Source organism: Oryctolagus cuniculus, chromosome 6 (assembly GCF_964237555.1).
Source record: "Oryctolagus cuniculus chromosome 6, mOryCun1.1, whole genome shotgun sequence".
In the NCBI taxonomy this organism is placed as follows: Eukaryota; Metazoa; Chordata; class Mammalia; order Lagomorpha; family Leporidae; genus Oryctolagus; species Oryctolagus cuniculus.
The window spans coordinates 95,699,868-95,716,592 of NC_091437.1; positions in this window are offsets into that span (position 1 = coordinate 95,699,868).

The following is a 16,725-nucleotide window of genomic DNA, read 5'->3' on the forward strand; positions in this document are numbered from 1 at the left end:
TCAAGTCTCCAAGAAAACGACTCTACACCCCATAAATATCTATACCTGTTGTTAATAAAAAAAATTTTTAAAGAACAACTCTACAAGTGACTGGATCACTCAAGTCAGAGGCAAAGTGATTCCCCTTTAAAGAGATGTCAAACAAACAGCACAAAATGACAAAATAAAACTCATCAAATCCCTCCTCCACCACTGTTACTCCCTGCCCTACCTCCCAACACCAAACAGCTGTTGCTTGTTGGGTGAGACCATGCTTTATTGCCCAAAGAGCAGAGAGTGTGACCCCCTGTGCTGGGTCAGTTTCTTCCATCTCAGGGACATTGGTCTAGCCATTATTATTACTGTTATCATAAATATATATGTAACATAAAATTTACCACTTTATTTTGTTGTTGTTCGTGGAGGAATATACAGACATAAAAGTTACCATTTGAACCGTTTTTAAGTTTACAGTTCAATAGGATGAAGCATTCACACAGATGTCCGCTCTAGGACTTTATCATCTTCCCTCCGGAAACCGCAACATTGAACACACTCCTGAGTTCTCCTCCCTCCAGCCTTGACAACCACCATTCTAATTTCTGTCTCCATTAACATGACTACTCTAGGAGCCCTGCACATGAGAGGAGTATTTCACTTGGTATTACATCCTCAAAGTTCTTCCATGTGGCAGCGTAGGTCAGAATTTCTTTTTTTTTTTTTTTTAAGGTTTATTTATTTTAGTTGAAGGGCAGAGTTACAGAGAGAGGGAGAGGGGGAGGGGGAGGGGGAGGGGTGAGGAGGAGAGGGGGAGAGAGAGAGAGAGAGAGAGAGAGAGAGAGAGAGAGAGAGAATGAGAATCTTTCATCTGCTGGTTCACTCCCCCAAATAGCTGCAACAGCCAAGGCAGGCCAGGCTGAAGCCAGGAGCCAGCAGCCACTTCTGGGTTTCCTATGTGGGTGCAGGGTCCCAAACACTTTGGCCATCTTCAGCTCCCTTCCCAGGAGCATTAGCAGGGAAACTGGATTGGAAGTTGAGCAGCCAGAAATCGAAACTGTGTCCATATGTGATACCTGTGTTGCAGCTGGCAGCTTAACCCACTAGTCATAGTGCAGGGGCCCAAAACTTCTTTTGGGGCCAGTATCATAGAATAGGAGGGTAAACTGCCACTCCTGAATGAGTCCTGAAGTTGTGAGTTCTAGTCCTGGCTGCTCCACTTCCAATCTAGCTCTCTGCTAAAGTGCCTGGGAAAGTAGCAGAGGATGGCCCAGGTGCTTGGGCCCCTGCACCCAGGTGGGAGACCTGGAAGAAGTTCCTGGCTCCTGACTTCAGCCTGACCCAGCTCTGGTCAGTATGGCCATCTGGAGAGTGAACTGGTGGATGGAAAATCTCTCTCTCTCTCTTGCTCTCTCTCACTCTCTCTCTCCTCTCTCACTCTTGCTCTCTCACTCTCTGCAACTGTGACTTTCAAATAAAATAAATCTTAAAAAAAAATTCTTTCCTTTTTATTTATGCTTTCATCTGTTGAAGGGCAGCAGGGTTGCTTCCACCTTTTGGCTGTTGTAATAGTGCTGCTGTGAATATGGGTGCACAAATACCTGCTCAGCTCGCTGCTTCCTCTGTTGCTGTGATGTACCCACAAGTGGAATCACTGGATCCTTTGGTAATTCTATGTTTCACTTTGTAGAGGACAGTCATACCATATTCCGTAACAAATGCGCCATTTACATTCCCACCAGCAACAGCATATCCTCTTTTTTTTTTTTAAGATTTTATTTATTTATTTGAGAGGTAGAGTTACAGACAGCAAGAGGGAGAGACAGAGAGAGAGAGAAGTCTTTCTTCCATTGGTTCACTTCCCAGATGGCCTCAATGGCCGGAGCTGCTCCGATCTGAAGCCAGGTACTTCTTCCTGGTCTCCCACACGGGTGCAGGGGCCCAAGCAATTGGACCATCTTCCACTGCTTTTCCAGGCCATAGCAGAGAGCTGGATTGGAAGAGGGGCAGCTGGGACTAGAATCGGTGCCCACATGGGATGCCAGCGCTGCAGGCGGAGGATTAACCTACCATGTCACAGTGCCAGCATATTCTCATGATGTCTACTGGCCAGTGTATTGCAAAACCTTTAGCTCAAAACATTGCCATTCTTCCATTCCACCTCTTTGCTTTTTACAATCACAAAAAGATAAGCAATGTCCAGCAAAAGGGCTTCAATGAACTCTTCGCCTTAGAAGGCTGGTCAGCAAATAGCTCATCCTGCTGTCAAAAAGAAGATTCTGACCTCACGCTACCCAAGCTCCTGAGAAGGAAGAGCAATCCTTCAGACTGAAGAATAAAACCTCAGGCAGGGGTTGTGGGTAGCGGGTTAAGCCACAGCCTGTGACACCAGCATCCCATATGGGCTCCTGTTTGAGTCCTGACTGCTCTGCTTCTGATCCAGCCCCCTGCTAATGGCCTGGAAAAACAACGGTAGATGGTTCAAGTGCTTGGGCTCCTGCATCCATATTGGGAGACCCAGAGGAAGCATCTGGCTCCTGGCTTCAGGCCTGACCCAACCCTTTCCTTTGGCAGCCATTTGGGGAGTAAACCAGTGGATGGAAGATCTCTGTCTCCCTCTCTCTGTGTTACTCTGCTTTTCAAGTAAATAAATAAATCTTGAAGAAAAAGAAGGAGGAGGAGGAGAAGGAGGAGAAATAAATCTTGGCCACATATTCTCTCCATCCTACTTCATCTTCAAGAAGTAGGCAGGGGTTCTGATACGAAGCCTTGAATGGAGCCACAGAGAATACAGGAGGAGGTGGGAGATCTACCGGAGGAAAGACTGAGATGATGCAAGACCAGAACTAGCACACCTGAGTCTACTCTTCCCACCAGGTCTGTGTGGGCTTCCCCTCAGGGCCAGGGGCATGTCTTGGGGAAAGTTCCTAGCAAATGCTTGAAGAATGAAGATTAAAAGCAATTCTTTGAGATTTGACATCCAGGACCAAAGCCCCACCCCAAATTTCAAAATTTACAGTCAACCCATGTGTGTTTTCTTCCAGAAATGTTGAGCCCTGTAATACAGCCTGAAGCCTATGGCAAATTCATTAGAGATGGCAGAGACTTGGAGCCAGTCATTGGTAGAACTGTGCTCTCCAAAAACATGTGTGAGAGTGCGAGCTCTCCTTCTCATGCACACACACACACACCTGACAATATGGCCTTGGAAATGGAATCCTTGCCTAAGTAATCAAGTGGAGTTGAGGCCGTTACAGTACACCCTGATCTAACACGGCCGGTGTCCTTGTATGAAGAGGGAAGACAGAAATAGAGACTGAAGCTACACCAAGGAACTGCTGGGGCTGCCAGAGGCAAGACAAGGAATGTACCTCCCTAAGGGAGCAAACACCTTTTCTAAAATGTGTTTTGTTTGAGACAGGCAGACAGGTCTCATTCCATCTCAAGATCTTGATTTCAGGTTTCTAGTCTTCAGAACCGTGAGAAAGCACATTGTTCTCATTTTAAGCCACCTCATTTGTGGTCTTTGTTACAGTGACCCTGGGAAACTAGAGCGCAAAATCTAGAAATCGCAGCCAGCAGCCTTCAACCACATCACTGCTGTTGCCATTATTTATTATAACAGATGTTGAGCTACGAGGGTTTCTATTTTTTTAAAAGATTTTATTTATTTATTTGAAAGTCAGTTACACAGAGAGAGGGAGAAAGAGAGAGATCTCCCATCCCCTGGTTCATTCCCCAAATGGCCACAATGGCCAGGGCTGGGCCAGGCTGAAGTCAGGAGCTTCTTCTAGGTCTCCCATGTGGCTGCAGGGGCCCAAGCAGTTGGTCCATCTTCTGCTGCCTTCCCAGGTGCGTTAGCAGGGAACTGGATCAGAAGTGGAACAGCCAGGACATGAACTGGCACCCATTTGTATGTGGTAGCTTTACCAACTACACCATAGTGCCTGCCCAGTTTTCTATATTTTTTTTAGCCACTTTTAAAAAATTTTATTTACAGGGCTGGTGCTGTGGCTCAGCAGGTTAAAGTCTCAGCCTATAGTGCCAGCATCCCATAAGGGTGCCGGTTCAAGTCCCGGCTGCTCCACTTCCAATCTATCTCCCTGCTAATGCACCTGGGAAAGCAGCAGAGTATGGCCCAAATCTTTGAACCCCTGCACCCCTGTGGGGGACCCAGAAGAAGCTCCTGGCTCCTGGCTTTGGATCAGCTCAGCTCTAGCCATTGCAGACAGGTGGGGAGTGAACCAGCAGATGGAAGAGCTCTCTCTGTCTCTACCTCTCTCTGTAATTCCTTCAAATAAAAACAATTCTCTAAAATAAATAAAATTTTTATTTGTGAGGCAGAGACAAAGGACGATGAGGAAAGAGAAAGAGGGTGCAAACTCCGATCTGCTGGTTCACTCTCCAAATGCCCACGGTGGCTGGAGCGGAACCAGGCTGAAACCAGGAGACAGGGGTTCAATTTAGTTCTCCTACATGAGTGGTAGGGACCTAACATCACTGCTGCCACCCAAGGAGCCATTAGCAGGAAGCTGGAGTCAGGCACCAGAGGCAGGAATCAAACCCCTGCACTTCTATGTGGGACTTCATTGTGGGTATATTAACCACTGGGAGGTTCTCTTGAAGCAGTGATTACCTGCCTTATTTTCAGATTTCTCTAAGCATTTGTGGATGTATAAGCCATAACCTTGGTTAATTAAGTCATCCCTGTTGGTTAGAAGGGTTTTAAAAAAATTTTTTTTATTTATTTATCTTCATTTTATTTGAAAGGCAAAGACAGAAAGACAGAGACAGCGAGGTCTTCCAACTGCTGATTCACTCCCCAAGCGCCCACAACAGCCAGTGCTGGGTCAGATTGAAGAACAGAGCCTGATCTCAATCCAGGTCCCCGACATGGATGGCAGGGACCCAGGTACCCAAGTATTTGAGCCACCATCTGCTGCCTCCCATGGTGCTCACCAGCAGGAAGCCAGATCAGAAGCAGAGGGGCTAGGACTCAAAACCAGGATTCCAATATGGGATATGGGTGTCCAATGTGGCTATTTAATTGCTGTGCCAAACACTCGCCCTGAAAATTTTTGCTTTTAGTACATAGGTATTTCTAAGTACATAGTCCTTGGTACTTTTCCTTAGTACATTTCTGTGCACATAATACTTATTTTTAGTGCATAGGTATTTCTGATCCAAACACAGTAAAAACTCAATTTTGTTCAGATGTTCCTTAGATTCATACAGACACATCTAAGTGAGGACTGATTTAGCATGCTGGATGGAGGCGAAGGTTCTCTGTCTCCACTTTGTTTCTCTTTGAAAATATAAGTTTGGCCGGCACCGTGGCTCACTAGGCTAATCCTCCACCTGTGGCGCTGGCACCCTGGGTTCTAGTCCTGGTTGGAGCACCAGATTCTGTCCCGGTTACTCCTCTTCCAGTCCAGCTCTCTGCTGTGGCCCAGGAGTGCAGTGGAGGATGGCCCAGGTCCTTGGGCCCTGCACCCTCATGGGAGACCAGGAGGAAGCACCTATCTCCTGGCTTCGGATGGGCGCAGCGTGCCGGCTGCAGCGCACCAGCCATAGCGGCCATTTGGGGGGTGAACCAATGGAAAAAGAAGACCTTTCTCTCTGTCTCTCTCTCTCTCTCTCTCTCTCTGTGTCTAACTCTGCCTGTTAAAAAAAAAAAAAAAAGAAAAAAAGAAAAAATAAATTTGCTGGGAGATGGTTCACAAGTGGTTTCTGAGGCTCATCAGGCTAACCAAAATTCCAGTGCTTCCTGAAAGATCATTCAAATTTGGCAGCCATTCCTTCTTGTGGTCTGGGAGTTGATGCGAACCCCTCCCCCACGGCCTTCTCAATGAAATGAAACCAGGGTGGCCCTCTGCCACTCCCGCCCTTGGAAATAGCATCCCAGGTGTTGCTGCCTGTTGGTCTGTTGTGTCACGTGTTCTGCAATGCAGTGAAGAAATCTAAAAGAGTGCAGAAAGCGGGGTGCATCTACCTAATACGATTTCTAGCAGGTGCACTGGGGATAGTAACTGAAGTCAATTCACCAAGGTCGTTGTGTTCCCTTCCAGTTGGTGAGGAGGAAAGCAGGATGAAAGTACAAAATCAGAGTGAGGAGGGTGAAGGAGGGAAGCTCAGCCACAGAAAAACCCACCTTTTATTTTTTTAAAGATTTATTTCGGGAGCCCGGGCTATGACATAGCAGCAGGTTAAGCCACCGCCTGCAGTGCTGGCATCCCACTGGTTTGAGTCCCAGCTGCTCCACTTCCAATACAACTCCCTACTAATGCGCCTGGGAAGGCAACAGAAGATGGCCCATGTGCTTGGGCCCCTGTATCCACACGGGAGAACTGGAAGAAGCTCCTCACTCCAGACTTCTGTCTGGCCCAATCCCAGCTGTTCTGGCCATTTGGGGAAGACTTCTCTCTCTTTGTCTCTGCCTCCCCCTCTCAGTAACTCTGTCTCAGATAAATAAAAATTAAAAAAAAATTATGGGTGGGTTGTTTCCAAGACCCCTCATGGATACCAAAATCTGCAGGTGTTCAACTCCCTTATATAAGATAGTATAGTATTTGCATGTAATCTACGTACATTATCCTGTATACTTTAAATCATCTCTTGATTACTTTTTCTTAAAGATTTATTTATTTATTTAAATGGCAGAGTTACAGACAGAGAGAGAGGGAGAGACAGAGAGTGAGGTCTTCCATCCGCTGGTTTGTTCCCCAAATGGCCACAACGGCCAGAGCTGGACCAATCCGAAGCCAAGAGCCAGGAACTTTATCCAGGTCTCCCAAGTGGGTGCAGAGGCCCAAGCACTTGGGCCATCTTCTACTTTTTTTCCCAGGTGCATTAACAGGGACTGGATTGGAAGTGGAGCAGCCAGGTAATAAGCTGGTGCCTACATAGAATGCTTGCGTTGCAGCCCACCACTTTACTCAATATGCCACAACACTGGCCCCACATTTATCTCTTGATCCAGAAAAACTACTTTCTGAAATTTGTCTTGAAGTGCCTGCATACATTCTTTTTTTTTTTTTTTTTCAAAGATTTATTTATTTGAAAGGCAGAGTTACGGGGTTGGGTGGGGAAAGAGACAGAGAGAGAGAGAGATCTTCCACCCACTGGCTCACTCCCCAAATGGCCACTAATGCTTTCCCAGGCACATTAGCAGGGAGCTGGATCAGAAGTGAGCAGCTGGGATGGCGCTGTGGTGCAGCCCGTTATCACCCAGGCCTGAAGCACTGGCATCCCATATGGGTGCTGGCTGCTCCACTTCTGATCCAGCTCTCTGCTATGGCCTGGGAAAGCAGGAGAAGATGGCCCAAGTCCTTGGGCCCCTGCACCCATGTGGGAGACCCATTAGAAGCTCTTGGCTCCTGGCTTTGGATCGGCACAGCTCTGGTGAATGTGGCCAATTAGGGAGTGAAAGATGGAAAGACCTCTCTCTCTCTCTCTCTCCTCTCTCTGTGTAACTTTGACTTTCAAATAAATAAATAAATCTTTAAAAAAAAATGCGTGCACAAATTCTTTGACACGCCCCCTTCAGGAGGTGGAACCTACAGCCACTCCTCTTGGGTGTGGCCTCCACTTAGTCACCCACCTGTCATGAATAAGCAGACAGGATGGCGAGTGACGGCAGAGACTGCCCCACAAGAGGCACTATTTCCCCCTTGCTCTTTCTCACAGATCACTCACCCCGGGGGGAAGCCAGCTGCTGTGTCACGAGGATACTCCAAGAGTTCCATGCAAGGGACTAAGTCAGCCTCAGGGGTGAGCCGTCAGTTTGGAAGCATGTCTGCCAGGCACAGTCAAGTTTTCAGATGACTGTGTCCCAGGGGACAGCTTAAATGAAAGCCTAAGTGAGACCTGGAGCCAGAACCACCGGCCAAGTCATTGCAGGATTCACAGATCTCAAAAACTGAGAGAAGTGATAAGTGCTGGTTGTTTTGAGATAGCAAGTTTTGGAAAAATCTCATTCTGTAACAATACCTACTAATCTAACAATGTTTATAACAGGTTGCCTTTTTGCATAAAAAAGGAGAAAAATAGTACATATTTGCATGTTTTGTTTTTACAGTAATGAAACATTGACAGAGTACCTAAGGTCACCATAAAAAGCATGTGGAATGAGGAACAGAATGGATAGGGACAAGAGTAAGACATTTCAACCTATGCCTTTTCTTTTTTGTTGTTTTTTGTTTGTTTGTTTGTTTGTTTTGACAGGCAGAGTGGACAGTGAAAGAGAGAGACAGAGAGAAAGGTCTTCCTTTGCCGTTGGTTCACCCTCCAATGGCCGCCGCGGCTGGCGCACCACACTGATCCGAAGCCAGGAGCCAGGTGCTTCTCCTGGTCTCCCATGGGGTGCAGGGCCCAAGGACTTGGGCCATCCTCCACTGCACTCCTGGGCCATAGCAGAGAGCTGGCCTGGAAGAGGGGCTACCAAGACTAGAACCCGGGGTGCCGGCGCCACAAGGCAGAGGATTAGCCTGTTGAGCCATGGCGCCAGCCTCAATCTATGCCTTTTCTGTAGCCTCTTTTTAAAAATAAAGTTCATACATACTTGCATATTTTATTTTGATTTATTTATCTATTTATTTGAGAGGCAGAGAGAGAAAGATAGGCATAGAAAGAGAGAAACTTAGATCTGATTGCAGGCATCCCCGGATGCCCACAAAGGCCCCAGGCCAAGCAGAGAGTCATAGCCAGGAAGCCAGGAATTCAGTTCAGGTGTGTGGCAGGAAGCCAGTCGCTAGAGCCATCACCACTGCTCCCAGGGAGTCTGCACTGGTAGACAGATGGAGTCAGGAGCCGGAGCCGCAAGCACTCAGACCCTCCAAGGTGGGACACAGACATCTTCACTAAATGCCCACTCCCTGTATTTGCACATTTTAAAAATAATTTATTTTTAAAAAAGTAAAATTCTCTAAAAAGGACTGCTAGGGAAGAAATATTTTCTCCAATTAGTGGCTATCCCGAATGCTCGCAGTGTCAGCCAGCCTGGGTTTGTCACTAGCAAGAAATGCATTCTGATCCAGAAAGTGATAATGGGGGAACTAGGCAGGAAGATTAGGCAAGAATAAATGATATGGGAGCTGGTGCTGTGGCTTAAAGGGTAAAGCCACTGCCTGCAATGCCGGCATCCCATATAGGTGTCACTTCGAGTCCCGGCTGCTCCACTTCCAATCCAGCTCCTTGCTAATGCACCTGGAAAAGCAGCATGAGATGGTCTAAGTGCTTGGGCCCCTGCATCCCCATGGGAGACTTTAGTGGAGTTCCTGGCTCCGGGCCACTGACTTTGGCCTGGCCCAACCTCTGCCACTGTGACCTTTGGGAGTTGAACAAGTGGATGGAAGAGCTCTCTCTATATCTTTCTATCTCTGTAACTCTGCTTTCAAAAAAATAAATAAAATATTTTTTAAAAAATCAAAAGAGGGGTCGGCACTGTGGCATAGTAGGTAAAGCTGCACCTGTGACACTGGCATCCCATATGGGTGCTGGTTCAAGTCCTGGCTGCTCTGCTTCCAATCCAGCTCTCTGCTACTGTGCCTGGGAAAGCAGCAGAGGATGGCCCAATGCTTGGATCCCTGCACTCACATGGGAGACCCAGATGAAACTCCACTCTCCTGGCTTCATTCTGGCCAGGCTCTGGCCCTTGCAGCCATTTGGGGAGTGAATCAGAGGATGGAAGATCTCTCTCTTCTCTCTCTCTCTCTCTCTGTAAGTCTGACTTTAAATAAATAAATAAATAATTTCTTAAAAAGTCAAAAGATGTTCTGCCTGGAAAAAGCAACAAAGAAGGGGAGAGACAGTGATGGTCCATGACTAACAAACAGCATGGAACAGGCACACACAGTAATAAAAAAAAGAAAGAGCCAAGCAATCGGCTTGTGCCGAAACAAAGACGCAGGTGTTGCTTTCCCCTCATTCAAGCCAGGTGAGGAACAGGGCCCATCTCTTTCCAAAGAGCTGAGCACAAAGCAGAGATGGGGGAAACGGCTGCCTGGGGATTCTGGAAGAATGAGAAGCTGTGCTCTCAGAAGTCTCAGAAATGGGGCAATGATCGGGCACACTCAGGGACAGGGCAGGAGGCAAAATCAGAACCTTTTTGCCTGGTCAGGCATTATAAACTGGTTAAAAAAAAAAAATCCAAAAGATTGGGATTTTCTGATATGGGAAAATTTCAGCTTCCTTATTCTGTTTACAGACCTGCAGGTTGTTGGATCTTATTTTCTGTTACTTCAAGTTCTATTGTAATCATCTCAAAATGAATTTTTTTCTAAGAGTTTTTTTTGGGGGGGAGGGGGGCAGAGAATTGGGATGGAGTTTCAAAAAAATCTTGGGAATATAGGAAGAGGATTCTAAGCAATAAACAAAGAAAATAATTAGGGATGACAAGAAAAGAAGTGAATGAGGCATAGATACCATAAGAATGTTGTGAATGGTTAAGTGCTGTCCAGCTAATATATTTCTTTTCAGATAAATACTGAGAAAAAAATTGAGAAGTGACGCAAGACAGACACTTTAGACCTTGGCCAACAACTTCCTGGCACTCGGGATAAAAACACTCGAACGTGCCTGGAACCCCTATCAAATTTTCTGCCAGGGGACCCAGTTTCTCCTGGAGGCGAGTGAACACCTCTCCAAATTCTTGCTTATACGATTGGCTCCCTCCAGACTTACGGAGGGACCTAACCTTGACCTCGTGGTGGCGCTTGACTCCCATTAGGAACCTGGCTCAGAGCTTTCACTTGTGCCTGGGGCCCAGAAGGAGGTTTAAGCTCTGCAGGCAAGCTGGACCTGTAGTCTCTAAATTCGGAAGTTGACGGCAGCCATTTGTGCCCCTGCCACGTGAACAGGAGGAGTGCCAGGAAGATGCTGCAGAGAGAACAGGAATGGAGCAGATGCCCAGGAAGAGCGCAGAGAGGAGAGAAAGAAAACAGAGTGGATCCACTCAGGTCCCTGCCTTGGATTTAGGAACCTCAGCTTCCAAGGTTACCAGTGTCCTTACAATAAGTTCTAACTTGAGGCAGCTTCTGTTCTTGCAGCCAAAAGATTCTTAGCCCAAATCCCACAAATTATCACATAGAATTAATAGAACCAAAAGCCACGGAAGTGACTCTGTCTTCTACTTCTTCCTTTCCTGTGATTCATGCTTTGTATTAATTCAACAATTTTATTGAGAAATATTTATGACTACCTACATGGACAAGACCTCTATGATTGTGCTTAAAGACCAAAGAGAACGTTTTACTGCTATTTAACAGTAAGGTGGGGAAGTTTCAACACCGTGTTCTAACCCACTTGAAAGAAAAGAATTTCAAATGTTTACAAAATCATAACATAATATATATTATTATTATTGTATATGTTATAAGTATACTCAGGTATATAACATGTGAAAAATAATAAACATATATATGTATAAAACTCTCAAATAGCTTTGTTTTGAAGATGACGTATGAATAAAGAGAATCCAGTGTTCCAGTTTGGGGCTGTTTTTGGTAATAGCTTCATGGTAGAAGGAATCTGATCAATGTCATTAACATGTGCCAGATTTCCCCCGACGTGAGCATCCACAGAGTAACAGTTATTGCCTGCTCTCTGCCCCTGATGGGATGTTAACTCCCAAAGCTCTCATTTCTTTCTCACATCAGCTGGAGCAAAATAAAGTAGTATTGGACTGTGTATTTGCAAATTACTCCATGTAAGAATTTTTCATCAAACCTTGGCTACATAGTTTTCTAATTCCAAATTTATGTTTCTCCAATTTTTAAAATAGTGTGAAAAGAAATACAGCGTAGAATTGTTTTCTATACAGTCCATTAAATAGCATCAACATATGTTCAAAGGTGCCTTCTTTTAGGTATGGTTTGTTCTAGAACCAACAAGCCATGAGAATGTCTAAAACCAAACATAGCTAGAAATTAGTCTTATCATTGCATTCCACTGATCAACAGGAGAGAAGACTATATATATATATATATATATATATATATATATATCAGGTTCATTAACCTATGTGACATTTGTTGAGAACTTTCTACATGCTATTGCATTGGTTCAAGTTATATAATAAGAATACTTTCCTTATCTCTCAAACCCACAGCAATCCTATGAAGAAAGTGTTATCTCCATTTTAAAGAAGAGGAATTGAGCCAAGGCTGGCCTAGAGTCACAGAGTTAATGAACCCAGTGTGTGTGTGTGGAAGACCATGCTTTGCCATGTGCACTGATGCCTTCATAGTTTTAAATACAAACTAATGGGAAACAGGAGATAAAAATACACTGTGATAATTAAGCGCATAGCGGGGAAGTTGCAGTGTTTGGGGTGTTACATAGAAGGGTCCAATCAATGGTTGCACTGGAGCCGGTGACAGTGCTGAGAAGCGAGAAGCGAGAAGTGAAGCAGGACACTGAGCTGAGTCTTCTGGAAAAAGGAATTATCCAGATCAGGTGGACCAGGGAACTCCAGGAGTTTTGAGTGGTATTCCAACCTGTGAAAATGACCCTGGTTTTCAAGGTGAGCCATGGAAAGGGGCCAGATCACCAAGTGTCTGTAAGTCTGACCGCAGAGTTCGGAATGTGTTCTGAATAGGCGGAGGCGTCTCAGAAGGATAATTTAATATATATAAGATTGGGACCGGCATTGTGGCACAGCGGGTTAAAGCCCCAGCATGCAGTATGCCAGCATCCCATATGGGCTGTTCCTTTTCTGATCCAGCTCTCTGCTATGGCCTGGAAAAGCAGTAGAAGATGGCCCAAGTGCTTGGGCCCCTGCACTTGTATGGGAGACCCGGAATAGGCTCCTGGCTCCTGGCTTTGGATTGGCTCAGCTCTGACCGTTGCTATCATTTGGGGAGTGAACCAGTGGATGGAAGACACTCTCTCTCTCTCTCTCTCTCTCTCTCTCTCTCTCTGCCTCTCCTCTCTCTGTGTAACTCTGACTTTCAAATAAATAAAATAATTCTTTATATATATGTGCTTGAAAAGGTGAGTTTTGGAAAAAATGTTCATGCACTCTAAAGTAGATAATAGCTATTGGATAGAAAGGAAGATTTCAGAGAGAATTTAAAATTGGAACAGAGCAGAACCTAATGCTCAATTGGATGTGGAAGAGAAAGGAAAGAGAGATGCAAGGTCCTCAGTAACCCCCAAGTTTCTGGTGACACCACTAAATGACAATAGAGAATTCAGGAGGACAGTGAGTTGGGAAAGGCGTTCAATTTGAGATATAAAGAGGATGCACTTGGAGATAATGGGGCTGGAGCTTAGCAGAGAGATCTGACTGCAGTCACGGAATCGCCAGTAGCAGTAGGAGGCAGAGAAGTGGTTGGACTGACTGAGGGGTGGCACAGAGGGAGAAGAAAACACTGGGTGCCAATCTAATAGTGACATCGCATAGCGAGTGTGCCCAGCACTGGAGCCCCACAGCCTGGGCACCCCTTGCCAGCTCTGCCACAGCACATGGCCCTGGACAGCTTATTCAGCCTCTGCAAGTAAAGGCAGTACTAATTCCCACCTCAAAAGGTAACTGGGAAAATCAAGTGAGAAAAAAAAAAAAAGAGCTTGAATGTGACTGTCCCCAAGTGAGTCCTCAGCAAATGTTTGTTCTTCTCATATCTCTACTGGAAAACACCTCAAAGGTATCCTAAGTTCTTGAATGTTTATATCTAACTCTCATCTCTAGTAAGAGAAATATATAGATATGAGACTTCTATTGAGTACGTACCAGATACTAAACCCTAGAGCTGGGTGTTTTACATTAGTGTCTCCTGTCTGCACAGTAGTTCTCTGATTCAGCATCATGCTTATTACTCCTACCTGACGAGGAAGAAGCAAGAGCTAAGGAGGTCATTGACTTGCCCAAGGTCACACATTCCTTATAAGCCTGAAGGGATAGGATAGTCTCTGCCCTTGGCCCAGCAGAAAGCTAAGAAAAGAATAACAAAGCTTGCTGTCCACACCCAGGGCCCCAGACACACACCCATTAGAGATTTCTATACAGGTAACACGTCATTGAGATTTGCTCTGTTTGGAAGTTCCAGATAAAGTGACTGCTCCACAGTCCTAAAAACCAGGGCAAAAGTCTGCCAAAGGTGACGAAAGTGAAAAGTAGACTTCTTAAACCTTTCCCTTGCAAATTTATCTTGCCTCTTTACATAAAGTAACAAAAAGACAAATTGTGAATAACTAGACTGTATTTGGCACACTCTAATTATATTCAAGAAGGAGAAAAATGATGTGTATGAATATATTCAAAGAATAAGCTACCTAAATATCTCACCTAATCCCAATCAAATTTACGAACAGTACAATTCAATTTTACACTGTGCTGTTTATAACTGAAGAACTTTACATAATGCTTAAAGAAACATGTACAATTGCACATGCACTTCTATTTTCTTCTTCCATTGCTTTATTCCTTGAATGACGAGTAATGTAGGTTAAAGAATTTTTTAATTGCTTCTTTTTCTTGCATATTTATTTGCATTCCTAAATTAACTTCACAAAAGCTTTTCTCATTTACATAGATCAATCTAGAGTGCAAAGCCTGTAGGATATACTTGTAAGTAGACAATAGCCCCGTGGGGTTAAGGTATTAGAACGTGACTACTTTTCATTGTTTGAAAGATGGGCTAAGTGCTTCATTTTAACCTAAATAGAGACCCCACTAGCACAAAGAACCCCAGTCAGTCACGGGTCCCTCCAATGAGGTGTAAAACTCTGAAAACCCCAAAAAGGCTTTAAAAATGTGTGCACCCCCACCCCCACCACCAAAATCATCAGTCACTCACTGCTGACCGCGATGCAGCAATTGCAATTACTATAGCACGTGCTAATTGGGCTTATTAGGTCTTGGTTTGGTGTTGGGACTAGGCCTTTCCTAAAGGAGCATACAAGTCCAATCTGTAGATTATTAACTCAGTGGGTCTATATGCCATAAAGACCATTCTGACCTTTTTATTTTTTCATGAGACATTCATCAATGAATGGATTAATAGGACCACAAAGGAAAAGTGAAGCATTTGTGTGCAATAATCTATCCCCCAAAAGAATGATTAACTGACAGCTTCTATTGAATGCCAAAATCTACGATGAAAATTTATTCTTAAACTGATGCGGTTTAGTTAGTACAATAGTCATAAGAAACAGTTTTATAAGTCCACAGAGAGCCTGGGAAAACTCAAGCCTGGAGTGAACCCAAAGACCCGATGGCTATGATTCCCAGTTAATTCTCCAAGAGAGTAGTCATTTATTCATACTATCCCTTAGTTTTCTGATTCAAATGGAACTGCTATTTGGGGGCGGGGGGGAGGGTTAATTTCTCATAACTTTTCCTGTGTTTGAGTTTTTTATGACAGGCACACATTATTTGATAACCACACGGAAGAATTTTTAAAATTTACAAAATGTTGATCTTTATCATTTTTCCCAGCAAACAGAAAGGAGTACAGGCAGGATGGAAGCTTTCAAATGTCACTATTAGGTGAGGTTTGTGGTGACTGTTTTGTTCCTTGCAAAATTTCTCTGAGGCACAGCTTCCCTGCTAGCTGATTTTTCATTTCATTTCCTTGTTTCACTCCCATATCCTTCAAAAACCTTGTGCTAGCCAGAAAAATCTACTTTTGATTTCTTTTCCTGTATGCCGTACAAAGCTGAATCTTGGAGTCTCGCCCTTGACCTCAGTGGATAACAACCAAACCTAGAAGGAATTGGAAAGAAGACATAAAAAGAAGCAGCTTTGTAAATGGGACTTCAGTTTTACTACATTCTTTTTTTCTTTAACTCTGGTTGTTTTGCTTAGTTCTTGCGAGTTTAATTTCCAACCAAATTTTCTGTTGGACTATTCTTTATACTTTTACACAGAGACTTTTTGGAAGGTACTGAAAACAATTAAAGTGAATATCTAATACTTTCTTTTACCCTCTCTCTGTAACGAATTGGAACTTCTCTGCCTAAAGATAGGATCCTGAAAAGAACATTTGCCCTTTCCCTTTTACTAAGTCATTTTCTTTCTATCAAGTTTGCACCCTTCACTCCTGAAATGATAATTAACATTTTCATTAATGCTACTCCTCTCTTTGGCTGTGCATATTCCAAAGGTGCTCACAGGTTTGAGACCAGGAATTAAAATGTGCATGCATCCAAGGATACCATAATTTCTCTTGATATTGTTTCTTTCAGGAAGCCAGAAGTGCTAGAAAGTAGAATCACAATAATAATACACTGAAACTACAGGATTCTGCAAATAGATCACTGATGAATGTGAATGTTGATAATCAGTTTTCCCTCTACATTTTTCCTGTTACTTTAATTGCGAGCGCACACACAGAGGACTATGCGAGAGTAAATTAGTGATTTGTTCCTGGCCAGAAGGAAGCTAAGAAGCTAAAAGGTAATGAGTTTTATTAACTCTCATAATGTCTGCAAAGTAGCATAGCATCAAAGTATTGGATCCGTTTTTAGGCACTCCCCAAAGACCTACTTACAGGAGCGAGCACATCAATGCCTAATTGACCGAAAGCCGGCTGATGCATTCTGCGTTCAGTCCCGAGCTCAACGTTTGCACCATTTCCGCGGTCTGTAATGAAGCTACCAAAACACACGGTGCCCTGTACCGGGATCAGCGAGACCTCTTCCCAAAGTGTATTCAAAACTCCTGTGTTTGGCATTGGACTGCCTCATGCCATAAAAAGGATGTTACAATCGCTGTAAAATCCTTTGGTTAGTTCCGTGGAAACTGCAATG